At 32.2% G+C, this 14,190-nt stretch overlaps 4 long non-coding RNA genes across 5 annotated transcripts; 2 read left to right on the forward strand and 2 right to left on the reverse strand.

Moving 5' to 3' along the window:
• The first annotated feature begins 1,346 nt into the window (after positions 1 to 1,346).
• On the forward strand, positions 1,347 to 2,476 carry LOC130245919 (uncharacterized). Of its 2 annotated transcripts, none has more exons than XR_008839375.1 (4): positions 1,347 to 1,403; positions 1,822 to 2,189; positions 2,274 to 2,381; positions 2,461 to 2,476. It is a non-coding gene; the product is annotated as an uncharacterized LOC130245919 (long non-coding RNA). The 2 variants fall into 2 exon arrangements; XR_008839376.1 differs by having other exon boundaries at positions 2,012 to 2,189.
• Positions 2,477 to 2,478: 2 nt separating this feature from the next.
• Positions 2,479 to 3,136, forward strand: LOC130245920 (uncharacterized). The gene is made up of 3 exons (XR_008839377.1): positions 2,479 to 2,517; positions 2,609 to 2,783; positions 2,874 to 3,136. It is a non-coding gene; the product is annotated as an uncharacterized LOC130245920 (long non-coding RNA).
• A 3,186-nt stretch (positions 3,137 to 6,322) lies between these two features.
• On the reverse strand, positions 6,323 to 8,261 carry LOC130245986 (uncharacterized). The gene is made up of 3 exons (XR_008839383.1): positions 8,154 to 8,261; positions 7,901 to 8,058; positions 6,323 to 6,745 (listed from the first exon to the last, which is right to left on the reverse strand). It is a non-coding gene; the product is annotated as an uncharacterized LOC130245986 (long non-coding RNA).
• Positions 8,262 to 8,287: 26 nt separating this feature from the next.
• LOC130245987 (uncharacterized) lies at positions 8,288 to 10,879 on the reverse strand. The gene is made up of 3 exons (XR_008839384.1): positions 10,730 to 10,879; positions 10,382 to 10,441; positions 8,288 to 8,322 (listed from the first exon to the last, which is right to left on the reverse strand). It is a non-coding gene; the product is annotated as an uncharacterized LOC130245987 (long non-coding RNA).
• Between the last annotated feature and the right edge of the window lie 3,311 nt (positions 10,880 to 14,190).

Consider the following 14,190-nt stretch of genomic DNA (forward strand, 5'->3'; position numbering starts at 1 on the left):
TATATATATATATATATATATATATATATATATATATATATATATATATATTTATATAGTTGAAGTCAGAATTATTAGCCCCCCTTTTAATTTATATATTTAATTTAAATATTTCCCAAATTATGTTTAACAGACCAAGGAAATTTTTACAGTATGTCTGATAGTATTTTTTCTTCTTGAGAAAGTCTTATATGTTTTATCTGGCTAGAATAAAAGCAGTTTCTAATTTTTTTAAGTCAAAATTATTAGCCTATTAACCTAATTAACCTAGTTAAGCCATTAAATGTCACTTTAAGCTGTATAGAAGTGTCTTGAAAAATATCTAGTCTAATATTATGTACTGTCATCATGGCAAAGAGAAAATAAATCAGTTATTAGAAATGAGTTATTAAAACTATTATGTTTAGAAATGTGTTGGAAAAAAATCTCTGTTAAACAGAAATTGGGGGAAAAAGGGGAAGGGGGGGCTAATAATTCTCACTTCAATTATATATATATATATATATAAGTATAAGGTGTTCAGATATGAATATTTTGTTTTTTTAGGTTCTTCGAATTACTTTAAATCCAATTTCCCAATTTTATTAATAAGCAAAAGGTAAAGGCACTTTTAGAACCCATGTTTATATTGTTAAATTGCACTTGTCCCTCTCTCTATCTCTGTTAACACATTTGTGTTTGTTTGTTTAATCCTTGTGTCTTTCAGTCTGTTTCTGCCTATCACAATGAGTGATTCAGAACTTCAAGAGCAACTTTTGAACCTTGATACTCGGATTGATCAAGATTTCAATTATAAGCTCAAGTCTTGATGACAACTTGGTGATCTGCAGGAAGCAACTCCAGTAAAGACAACTGAACCAAGGGTATGGTGGAGAAAGAGACACATTGTGTAAGGAAGGCCAAGACCAATCTGGAATCAATAAAGGATTAGTTTTTCATTTCATGTATATTAAATATCTGCAATGTTTAGGCATATATGATTGTATGAGATAAAATTTACATGCATTTATTCTTCCACTACTATTGTATTAACGGAAAGAGACGCATAAGTTTTATTCTTACTATTGTTTATGAAAAACATTAAACTACAGTATAAGCTCACAAAATATAGTGGCTTAACTGTTTAAAACAATTTGTTCTATGTGTTGATTAGTGGCCCACCTTTTTTTTTTATTTTACAGAAAGTGTTTTGTCTGATTTGTATGACACCTTATAGACCATAAACTGATTCGGCTGTCCACATTGGAGTCCAGGAAATTAGAAGTCTGCTTATGCTGCTTGTCTACTAGTCTTGGGATAAGTTGAAATGTTATTAATGTTAATTTCTGTTGTTTTAATCTTGTACAGCTCATAGGAACTCCAATCGTCCCAACTGTGAGAGGGCCTTGCTCCAGTGACTGTTGGTGTGTACTTCATTGTTTCCATTAGTCCCTGTATCTGTAGACCTAGGTGACAGTGGGCTAGAGTGAAATTTTGGTTTTATTTAAACTAAGGCATAATGATGGCCTTTTTATCTCAGATTTGGTCATGCAAGTAATTAATTGATATCATAAAATATTTTTATATTCTTTCCATTGTAGGTGGAAAAGATGTTGGTATAATTATTTTTAATAGACTGCCAAGATCTCAGCAGACATTTTTCTTAGATATTCTTGAGTGGGAGTCTGTGCAATACAAGGTGGATAGTATTTGCAAGAAGGATGTACTAGGTACTTTAAACTGTATTTGTTGAAACTAAATTAACAAGAAAACAGCTCTTTGATGTTCACCTAGTAAAATTAGATTAGAAGATATAAACTGTCATGTACTTGTTCTTGACAGGAAGATTTGTGGACTACATTAACTAATGACACTACCTCCAAAGAGTTGCAAAAAGCTGTCCAAAGTTCCAGCACCCTCTTTAAGTCCTTCATTTTGGTGTTCCATGCCAAAGCACATGAGTTTTAATGTGAGATTGGTGAACTATATGAGCATCTTAAACTAATGCCAAAATTTTGTTATTGCTTTCCAGGATATTGGCATACCAGGATAGGTGTGGTTTAACTGTTGGGAAGGAGGTTGGAACAGTGCAATGTTTCCTCTCTTGGATTGCAGTGACCAGACATGCTACTGTAACTCTCATGGTCATGTGCTGGAATTAGCAGATGTTCAACTATTTGCCCATCTCGCTGACCTGTTGATATCAGAAGGTAAAGACATCCAGTAGAGTTTGTTTTAGATGTTCAGTAACCTATTTGAATAGTATTATGATTTTTGATTTCTTATCACTGTAGACCACAACAGCTCTGCAATGCAAGTTGCAAAACAGAATCCATGAAACTGGCAGTGACCGGAAACCAATTGGAAGACTTTGGTTTATGATGTAGAGAAGTGGGCAGACGGTGAGGAAATTATTATTAATATTACATATAGTCATGAATAATTGTAAGTGTTACTATTATTGTTTTGTATTTTCACTAGCAGAAGCAAAGACAACATAAAACAGAAGTGATGTGGATGTCTTCGCCTTATAGCATGGTATGTACACTAGACTTCTGTCAGTTTTGATTCTTTAAAAGTTGATGTATAATCCATGTGAGACAACTTTCTTCTTATGAATACATTTCAGACACTGTCGATCTAACAACAACGAGAAGGGCGTTCAACATTATCCTGCTAGTAAGGACTCTTCAAGAGAACAGAGGATTCTTGTGGCAGAGATGGCCAACCATTATAAATACCAAATACCTTTCAACTCATCCTGGTTCCTTCAGAGAACTGTCCTGCTTGTGTGCTACTGAAAAGTATGTATTTGTATTATTTAGCACAAACATAAGCATAAGGCTACCCAGTCCAAAGGATGTTAATACATTTTAATGTGGTTGTGTTTTAAGATACGACATGTGGCCTAAACGAAGAGGGGTTAAAAGGTCTGTGGATCATCATTCTCAGAAAGCAACAAAATAACTGAGAAAAAAAAAACTACGACACGAGGGTGCAAGCTAGAGACCTGCAAGGTACCTGCATGTTTTGGCCGGAGCAGAGAACATACATTTTTTAAATAAAGCTCCAACTGATGAGTATGACATTGACTACAGATTTTCTTTTACTGTAAAGAAAGAAGACGATGACCTTAACACTGAATCTAAAGCATGTAATAAAATCTGAATTTCATAATCTATAACCAAATTGTTGTCTCTTTTTTTTCAAATACATATACATGTACAGTATGTATGCATGCCTCTTAAATCAATCAGTGGTGTTAATTTGGAGCATTATTGAACGCCTAACTGCTTACAACATGTATAGATTTGAGGTACTCTATATGAAAATAAAATAAATACATTAACTGACATTGAGAGCTTTTAAAATATGAATTCTATGATGAAGAATGTGTATTGAATTTTTGCATATACTTGGCCAAAAAATGTTTATTATTATTATTATTATTATTATTATTATTATTATTATTATTATGGTCAACTGCTCAGATACCTCCAGTCAATATGTGGCTGAGTCAGGCAACCAGACTTCTACCACTTGAAAAATTTACCTATGATTTACATCAAAGATCTGATGTGTTCTGGCGCATTTGGTCCTCCTTCTGGATTTTTCTTGAGGGTACTCCATGACTATTTCTTCACCTTGGAATTATAAGGTTCTATCTGCGTTCTGAATGATTGTGAGATGTTGAGCTTCAAAGTTTTTGCATTTCATAGCAAACAGTATGTGTGTAACATTTGTTTAAATAAAAAGTCTTAAAATTTAAACTTACAACATACAAAAAACATCCCATAAAGTTAATAAGTTGTCATTTAATAAGAATATGTCAATAACACAATTTTGACAAACATGTCAGATAGAACCTTATAACTCTAAGGTGACAATATGTCTTTCTAAATTTGTTTTATCTCCTTTTATTTTTGTCTTTGCTTTGTTGCATTTGCATGCATTTGTTAGAATGTCCAACAAAAACTGCTGTACATATTGTTACAAGATACCAGTACCACTGTTGTTCTGTTGAAAATTAAAATAATAATAATAAAATAAAAAAAACTATTTGTACAATGTTCTATTGAATGCAATAAATAAATAAATAAATAAAATAAATCAAATGATGCCAATTAAAACATTTTCAAAACTAACAGAAAATCTATAAAATATGATTTTTTTGGTAGACATAATCAATCTCAATAGCTTATACTCACATATAAGTACAGCACAAAATTATTTTACTTTTAGTTTAGATCATCTGAAGGTTTGCATTTTTATTTTGTTGGTTAATGGCTATGTGTTATAATCATTTGGAGGTTTGAACTATTCACAGCATTTGTAAAGATTTCTTTTCGTCATTGTAACCTCATTTCTTACTATTTTCATGATTTTTACAATGCAGAAATTCTTACAAATCATTTGATTAATAAAGAAAATAATTAGCAAATTAACCCGTGATAAAAACAATAATTAAATGCAGTGTCTACAAAATTATCCAGATTGAGTTTCACCACAAGACACAGTAAGTTGCATGGTGTAATACTAATTTGAATAAATATGGTATGGTAAAGGGGAAATTTTTATTTTAGACTTCAGTCCTTGGCTGAAGAAAGATAACAAAGGCCACGTTTGTCAGTATCTTAGTGTATAGTATGCTGTAATAACTGAAAACTGTTTAAAGATTATTATTATAGGGACACATGCAGTACAAAGACATTATGTGGAATCATTATTTCCTGGATTAAATACATAAGTTCATACATTGTCATCAAAACATACTGTTACACAAACAAGTTGAAGATTTAGAAAGTAAAAATATTCAGATAAAGAGTTTTTTTCAAAACAAATACAAAAAGTCTTTAAAAGGTTACATTTATAAACATTTACATATTTTAATATAACTTATCCATATTTCAAATAAAGTAGAAACAATTAAACCACATGATGACCATTAATGAAACTTCTTTTCCATGATTAATCCAGTGTCATAAAATCCACACATATTATTCAGAACACCAGTGAATTAACCAATTACTCATATAATTTGTGATGAATATTGATCACTATTGCTAATAACTAGTGATTTAAGAGTATACTGATGTTGTACAGCTTATTTTTTTAACACAACTGTACATGTGACAATAACAATGTCTTATTCATGTTGAAGATGATACATCTACATAGGTTTTACTGCCTTTCTACTCCCAGGGGATGTGTAGAGCCCCATGGAAAAAGAAAAAATTATTCACATTTCAAACATCTCTAACTCGAAGTCAAATTAGAATATATAAGGGAAAACCCACAACACTATTACTTATGCTATATTCAATAAATAATATTGGACATAGTTTTCAGATATATACTGAAAGTCAATAAAAGCTGTTTAAAAAAACACTCATTGTAAAACAACAAATTTATGTCTGGCTTTCACATATGTCATAAATATATGGACAATGACCTTATATAGATAGTCCTATGTTCATTAAAGATCGTATTTATTCCATTTTATTACAAAAATATTTTAAACTACATTACCCACAAGTCTTTGTCACTCTATAGATGGGACGGGAACAACATGGCGCTGCAAATTGTAGTTCATTGAAATGTGTAATTAGGGTTAGGTTTAGGGTTACGATCTTGGTTAATCGGTAACTATTTGAAACATGGCGATACCTCATTGATAAAGGACACTGTTAGTAAAGTGGCAAAGTTAGCAAAACATAGTTAGCAACACGAAGCATCCTTTAATTTGGCTTTAAAGTTAGCCCAATCACAACGTCGCAATCTACGTCACACTTGTTGTCTCTATTTGGTAATTCGGCCAAATTAAGGATTTAAATATTAAAATTCATATTAATATTACATATTAAACATTATGTCTTATTAAAATACAAATGTATATTTACAGCGAGATTCCTTTGTGGGTGTAACCTGATGTGCAAAATGATCACAGTGAAACCAGATCATAGGCATAAATTTGAAATGAATAATAAAATAATAAATGTCATGTTTGAAAACAAATATAGTTCAGCATTTCCTGTAAATTGACCCTGCATCCTATAGGCATCCAAATATAAATATGTCAAACTTCAAGGACAAATATTGTGCCCATTAAATAGTAAAAATAGTGTTGTAAATGAGTATGCAAATAAAGACAATACATTTTTAATGAAACATTTATAATTTATTTATAATACCACAAAAAAAAAAAAACAAAAAAAAAATCACACAAACATGCAAACACCAAAAATATATATTTTATAACAGTTTTATTGCAATGTTTTATTACATACATATATATGCAAATGGTTAAAAACAATTATAATTGAAGGAAATGTATATTTTGTATTATTATTATTATATTTATTTATTTTGTGATATTTATTCATGTCATACATCTGGTATGTGAAGCTCAAGTAAAACTGCACTGCAAAAAATCTTTTCAAATGATGCCTTTGGAAATGCCATTATAACAAACTTTCACAACAGCAAGTCAAGTTCATGACAAATACAAAAATGTTTATAATGACAACTTTCTGAACTTAACAGCAAAAGTACCTAAAAGCTATAACACTTTTCAAAAACATATTCAAGTACTTACTGAAGAACAGCAACATTTTTACAAAACACTGAGAACCAATGTGTGCTTGGCGAGTCCAGGTGTTTATGGTGACTAGACTGTCATATTGCAAACCGGTTGGCATGAGGAGACTTGGGTGTAAAGTGTCGGAAATTCCTGGAAGGCTCCCATGTGTTATCCCAGGTTTTGCCACTGTAAAGTATCAGAAGTGCACAATATCATTAAAGACCAAAGAATCAAGATGATTGTTAGGTTTCATTTAGAAAGTTCAGTGATATTTATTTATATCTGTAAAGTGTCATTAAATCTGGCACTCTTGAATTAACTGCTTGAATAAGTTTAACATTTTCAGCATGTTTTCATGTATCCCAAGCAGATCTGACAGTCCTACAGACTCAGAGATGAAGATAGTGACTGCACTGATCACTTCTTGCTATTTAAAACACACTCTTTGACTCATCAATTATATGAAAACTACAACAGCATACAGTGCTCCACCCTAATAATATTGCTAAATTATGACAAGTCTATTACTTTACATGGCTAAACATTTATGTTATAGCTGCATGATTCACTGCTATTACTGTAACCCATTACAGTCTTAGCCCAACCTAATTGACTTTATTAGAAAACTGCATAGAAACCTGTTGCCTTAAACCACTTGTGTTTTTATACAAGGTGAAACTAAACAGCCATACTTGAATTAACTTACAACATTTACAATCTTATCGGACTTACAGTAACATTTTAATTTAAGTAGGGCTGTTAAGTTTTATCTTGCATATAATGTAAGGGGTTTAAGGCAATGAGTTTCTATACAATTTTCTAGTAAAGTCAACTAGATTTGGTTAAAGGAATAGTTCACTACTTACTCTCCCTCAAGTGGTTGTAAACCTTTATTATAAAACTTCCAAGTTTCTTTGTGTGGAACATGAAGGAAGTTTTTTGAAGAAAGCTGAAAACCTGAAACCATTGACATACATAGGAGTAAAAAATATACTATGGAAGTCAATGTTTACAGATTTTCATCTTTCTTTAAAATCTATATTTTTTGTGTTTAACTGAAGAAAGCAACTCAGACACATTTGGAACAAGTGAAGGATGAGTCATTAATGACAGAGTTTTCATTTCATTTTTGGGTGAACTATCTCTTTAAGAGTATACTGAAAGAAATGTCCTACTCAATGATGCTAACTTCAGCTACATGTGTAGCCCCTTGAGTACTTAATTAGAAATCAAAACAATGATCAGATCAGTCCTATTTTATGCCCTATATATCATATTGGCCACAGAATGGACTACTTAGTGTTGCAATGAAATTAAACAAATAATAAAACTATGACTTACCACACAATACAAGACAACCAGTGAAATTTCAACTCTACTTTTTCTGTACACAAGATGAGGTTCCAGCTTCAAAATGGCACCATAACACTGATCCTGAGTGGGGTGGTTGTGCTGCTCTGTGAGGTTGTGACTGTTCAGATGCAGTGCTGTGAAGAGTTCTTTATTAAAAGAAAGTACATTCTTTTCAAATCTGCACATATTAACAAAGAAAATACAATAATTTTAAATAATGATTAATTCTGAAAAACCTTACCCTTAGTCAAGATGAATTCATATGGCCTCTGCATTCTTTTGCTACATGTATGGAAGACAGATAAATAATTATGTCTGCAACCCACTTATTTGCAGATTTCTCTACTGTTTTCCAATAAATACACTGGACTTAATCCAGAACATTAATCCAGTGTCTAAAGGTTCTGCATCTGAAATGAATAAAAACAGATGTGACATTAGTTAAACCCACTAAACTACTAGATACATCAGTACTGCTTTAAGCAATTGTAATGTAATTTAAGTGTAGTCCAAAATTAGCCTTAATCTGTTTAAGATTATGATTTAAAAAGCATTTCTTGCATTAAAAAAACCCTGCCTCTTGTAATACATATGATCAATGGTAAATTTCTGAGAAGGTGCAAGGTAATCCTTGAGTTTTACCATTAACATCATGACTAACATAATATTTGAGAAGTATTTGACAGCTTGTTGCGTCTCTTTACCACAATTTAGAGATGATAGATTCTTTCTTTTATTAAATAAATTGTTAAAGGCCAAATTATACTGGTAATAGTGTATGATATTATGTGAAATACATCAGTTTATGTTAAACTTGAGCTTATGTTATGCTTTGAATAATGAAAAGTTGCATTTTTACCTACTGTAATAAGGGCATAATCAATTACATGCCCTGCAATTTTCCAGCCTTCTTTTCTCAACAGGCTTATCTCACTCACTCAGTCACTCACTCACACACTCACTCACTCACTCACTCACTCACTCACACACACACACACACACACACACACATATATACAGTTGAAGTCAGAATTATTAGCCCCCCTGATTATTTTTACCCCAATTTCTGTTTAACGGAGAGCAGATTTTCTCAACACATTTCTAATCATAATAGTTTTAATAACTCATCTCTAATAACTGATTTATTTATCTTTGCCATGATGACAGTAAATAATATTACACTAGATATTCTTCAAGACACTTCTATACAGCTGCAAGTGACATTTAAAGGCTTAACTAGGTTAACTAGGCAGGTTAGGGTAATTAGGCAAGTTTTTGTATAATGATGGTTTGTTCTGTAGACTATCGAAAAAAATATAGCTTAAAGTAGCTAAAAATTTTGACCTTAACCTCTTAAGGCCCAAGCTGTTTTTTTTACACGCATTTTTTATTTCTCTTTATTTTATTTTTTTATTTTGGCTTATTGGAACCTGATTAGAATAAAACCTAAGTACCAACTTTTGAAATGATGTACTTTTAGAGAAAAGTATGTCCATATATGTGGAATATGTCCGAATTTATATAAAACACAATAAAGTCACCTTTGTGTAATAGAATGAAAAACTCTTTATTTCTGCCTTGAACACTGCAGTTTTTTTTCTTGCCTTTTTAATGCATTAATAACACATACACACATATTTTTGAACATGCTTTGACTATCAGTAAAACATTTTTTTGCCCTTTTTGGACAGTTAAAATAGTGTTTGGGACATTTCATATGCTGCAAAACAGTTGCAGTATGACACTGTATGTCTGTAACAAAATATAAAACATAAGACATAACAGCTAAAATGTGCTGTCCATGTATGTGGCCACTAAGCCCTAAGAGGTGAAAATGGTTTTTAAAAAAATTAAAATTGCTTTTATTCTACCCGAAATAAAACAAATAAGACTTTCTCCAGAAGAAAAAATATTATCAGACATACTGTGAAAATTTTCTTTGCTCTGTTAAACATCATTTGGGAAATATTCATAAAAGAAAAAAAGCAAAGGGGGGCATTATATATAATGTGTTTGTGTGTGTGTCTGTTTTAAGGCATGAAAAATAATTGCAGTTACAATGTAGCCTTTAAACTTAAGAGAAACACTTGATTTGCTTTAATATTGATGTAGTTATGAATACAATTGTATTATTAGAGGTAATATTTATTGCATATTGCATAATTTATTTAGATTTTGGACGATTACTATTGTGGAAAACAACAATCTGGTAACACTGCTCCTCATCTTCAAATGTATAACTATATTGTTCTGAGCTATGCACGACTATATGTGGGGAAAATATATTTTTTAATAAATGAACTTAGATGTAGGTAGATAACATCGCTAGTTTGCAGTACATGCTTTATTTATATCAAGTCTGCAGTCATTTAATGCATCAGGAGATAACTTCCCTGCTTTTATAAAAGTTCTAAACAAACCCCTTATCTAAATCAACAAATCGCCTTTATTTGTTTACTTTTTACTTACCGCGTGGAAAACCGCAGTGGACCTTGGGATCGCAATGAACCTTGGGATTGCGACCATAGACTGTAAAAAAAAAATAGATCTCGACGTACTATGACCCCAACTTCAATGAATAATTTAATAATACAAAGATCAGCTAAAAATATTTTTAAAACTTAGTACTTTAAATGTAATATTTTTTAAGTTAAAAAAACAAACAAATTAATCAGTTTTATTAGGCATAATTACCCTAAACTGGGCAATTGAATATAATTTCACTCATTAAATATAAAGTAAATGATAACATATTTATAAATACCAACTAATCTCCAATAAAAATATAAAAAAATACATTATGTAGCATTAACCTACCACATATTGCTGCAGTTTAACTCATCGGTGAACTCACCGGTGATGCATTTTGACCAATAGCTGAGCGATGTTAAACTCACTGTTGAATAGAAGTCACGTTGACCGATGTATATTCTCATTTACAGTTGTCTCGACCCTCTTTACAGACGCTTTTCATGAACAAAACAAAAATCACATATTTAAAAAAAAACTTATAATAGACGTTAACCAGGTTTAAAATATTGCGTTGACATATTTTGATGGTTTTGAACGTCTCCGTATGACGCCTGAGGCAACCCATTGAAAGCAATGGAATTCCTTCTGCGTCGGTTTAGAAAAACTAGTACACTATGTCAATAATAATAATAATAAAAAAACTGCGTCTGGTACCCTGTGTCAACAATAATAATTAAAATACTGCGTCTGGTACCCTGTGGCTGTAATAATAATCAAAATACTGCGTCTGGTACCCTGTGGCTATAATAATAATCGAAATACTGCGTCTGGTACCCTGTGGTTATAATAATATTTAATAAAAATATTTTTTAAAAAGCGCAGCATCAGGTACCCTATGGCAAAATAAGTCGTGCTAGAGACACGAAAATGATTTCCTATTGAAATACATTGGATGGAAATTCGTGCAAGGTGACACGAAAAAAGAGGGAAATTCGTGCCCATGAACACGAATCAATAGATTAAATTTCGTGACTATTTCACGAACTGCCGTGAGACTGGGTTGGCCCAGCATGTAAATGCACCATGACGTGATGCAACTGACTCTTAAAAGGAATGGGAAATGAGACTCTGATTGGTTTAATGCATGTTATGCTTAAAACACACCTATAACCCATTAAGAGAATACGCACAACCCTGTTAGACAATGGGTTGAGGTGCAGAGCATATTTTTCCATCCTTAAAATATCAAAAGTGGATTCGGACATGCCCTTAATGCTTTTGCACCATGTGCTTTAGACTCTGCACCTAGATTGTTAAAATAGAGCCCATAATCTTTAATTAAATATCATAACCTTCCCTAAACCATCAAAATGGCTTTTTTCCACTTGAAATGCCTTCAGGGCGGGGATATCAGATATTTAGGGTAGGGCTATGAATCCTTTCAGATAGGGCTATTAGTCATATAGGGCAGGACTATCAATCATTTAGGGCGGGGCCATCAGTCCTATGGGGGGGGGGGCTATCAGCGTGAGTATAAATGAATATGACACGATTCCATCTGTAAAACGTAACTTCTCATTCTCAATATAATCACAAGGTGCCGACGGTGATTCCAGTGGAATGTAAAAATCCTACACACAGTACAAACATTCAAATCTTTCTCCATTTTGTTAGCAATGTCCATCTTCCAACGATCCAACAATTGCACCACCCTACATTTTTCATTTTAGAAAACATTTAAGAAGGGAAAAAGATAAACTTAACCTCCGTTTAACGCTGAATTTAATCACATTTGACTCCAGTTTCTAGGTAAAATGAACACTAGAGGGCAGTATGACATCAACAACTTTGTTCCTTTTCACACTTATGATATTTACAGGACATTATCAACGAATAAAGGATTATTTTCATTCAGTTCTTTGTTCACAACACCAAATAAATACCACAAAAAAAAACTTAATGATGTTCATGATTTGTAATGGAACACATTTGTCTTATGTATCTCAATATAGACGACTTTTCTGGTCAGTTTGCGCAGTGATGTAGCACCCTCAGGTTCGAGTGCGTTTAACCACGGCTCCACAATAGACACAAAGCCAATGTAATCAAAACAACACGGTCGCAGTGCACTTTTCTCTTACGTTGGCTTTTGAAAACACTGTTGGTTATGTTTAGGGAAGTGTTTAGATTAGTGGTTCAGTAGGTGATCTGTACGACAAGTCCCGACTTCTCATGGACGTGTACAAGAAGTACGTGAAAGAAAGAAAGAAAGAAAGACTTCTGAACATGTACAAGAAGAATGTGTATCTGCAATGTATAATAAAACATTCCCTAAGTGATGCATTTCAGATTTGCAAAAATGTAGACAGCACGCCTAGTGGATTTGTCATCTGAAACGTACAACAAAATGTACCCAGAGAAACATTTTATTTTTCAATTCATGAATTGAACTTAATTGAAATACTAAAGTCCCTTTAAGAATACAGTACAGTTATAGTCTTTAGTGATACTATTATTTAAAATGCATTACTGTTTAAAAAGTTTGCTATGAGCAAGTTATTTTTATGTTTTTGACATCTATTCAAAAGATTATTGAACTAATCTAAGTAATAAATTATTAAATGTGACAAAATTATATAAAGTTATCCAATAAAAAAAGTTAAAAGGACAGCTCTTATTTGAAACAGAAATATTTTCTATATCTATAAATATAATTTCATGCATCCGTGCAGTTCAATTCTTTGCAAAAAATAAATAAATTGGCAGAGGAGTTCAATAAGAAGTTAATATATTCAAGCCATAATAATATTTACAAGAAAAAATTAACAATACCATAAATACATAATTATCATTGGATTGTCTTCAAGCTCTGAATATTACAGAGGGAGCAAATTAGTATTGATCATAAGTCTCTGTACTCATTTTATGGAGTTTTAATGAAGAACAGCACAGAAGTTTGCAGGAAACACCACTCATTTAGCTGGTTTATGAGGAGAAAGACAACAACTCTCTAAGCTGCATTTCTCATCGTTTTGTCTGCCAGCATCAGAATGATAAAATGCACAGATAAAACTTCAATTACACAACTAATGTGCATCCTCTGCTCTTCATTTTGTCGAAGCGCTGCTAAAAGCTTGCAGGGTTTGTCAGTAAATGATCGAAAGCGATACAAAACTACATTTTTATTCAGACGAAAATTACCTCTTAATTACAACTTTCAAGCTCATATACAAACTTCTCAAAAGCACCCGAATGCAACGTAATTCAACAAAGTGGAGGAAGTAGTTCTGACCTTTCCAGTGAGCTAAACATCAACTGTTAGTCTATTCACTGAATGATTTCCTTAAATGAGGATTCCTTAAAGTGCTCCATTTTGACATTTTAAGGTTGGTAATTTCATTTTTGACATCTCTTAATAAATTATCTATCCAAGGTCAAAAAACGCTTTAATTTCATAATAACGTAAATTGTAGCAGCTCTTTTCACACAGTGTGTAAAATGAATCGTTCAAGGATCAGGCACTCCAAACTCCACCTTTCAGAGAGCCTCTGATTGGTCAGATCTGGCCCAGTCTGTCTGTGATTGGTCGATCGATTACAGTGCATGTCAGAAACTGCATGCTAAGCCAAACTGCACATTAAAGGGCACCTATGATGTAAATCATCTTTTGTATAAGCTGTTCGGACAAAACTGTGTGTAGGTATAGCGTGTCCACAGTCATATTGGGGGGGTATAGACCAGTTCAATGTGGTTATGTCATTGGCCCATGAACATTTCCTGCTTGTTATCAAACTATTTCATAACTG

The sequence above is a fragment of the Danio aesculapii genome, chromosome 18 (genome assembly GCF_903798145.1).
Source record: "Danio aesculapii chromosome 18, fDanAes4.1, whole genome shotgun sequence".
Taxonomy (NCBI): Eukaryota; Metazoa; Chordata; class Actinopteri; order Cypriniformes; family Danionidae; genus Danio; species Danio aesculapii.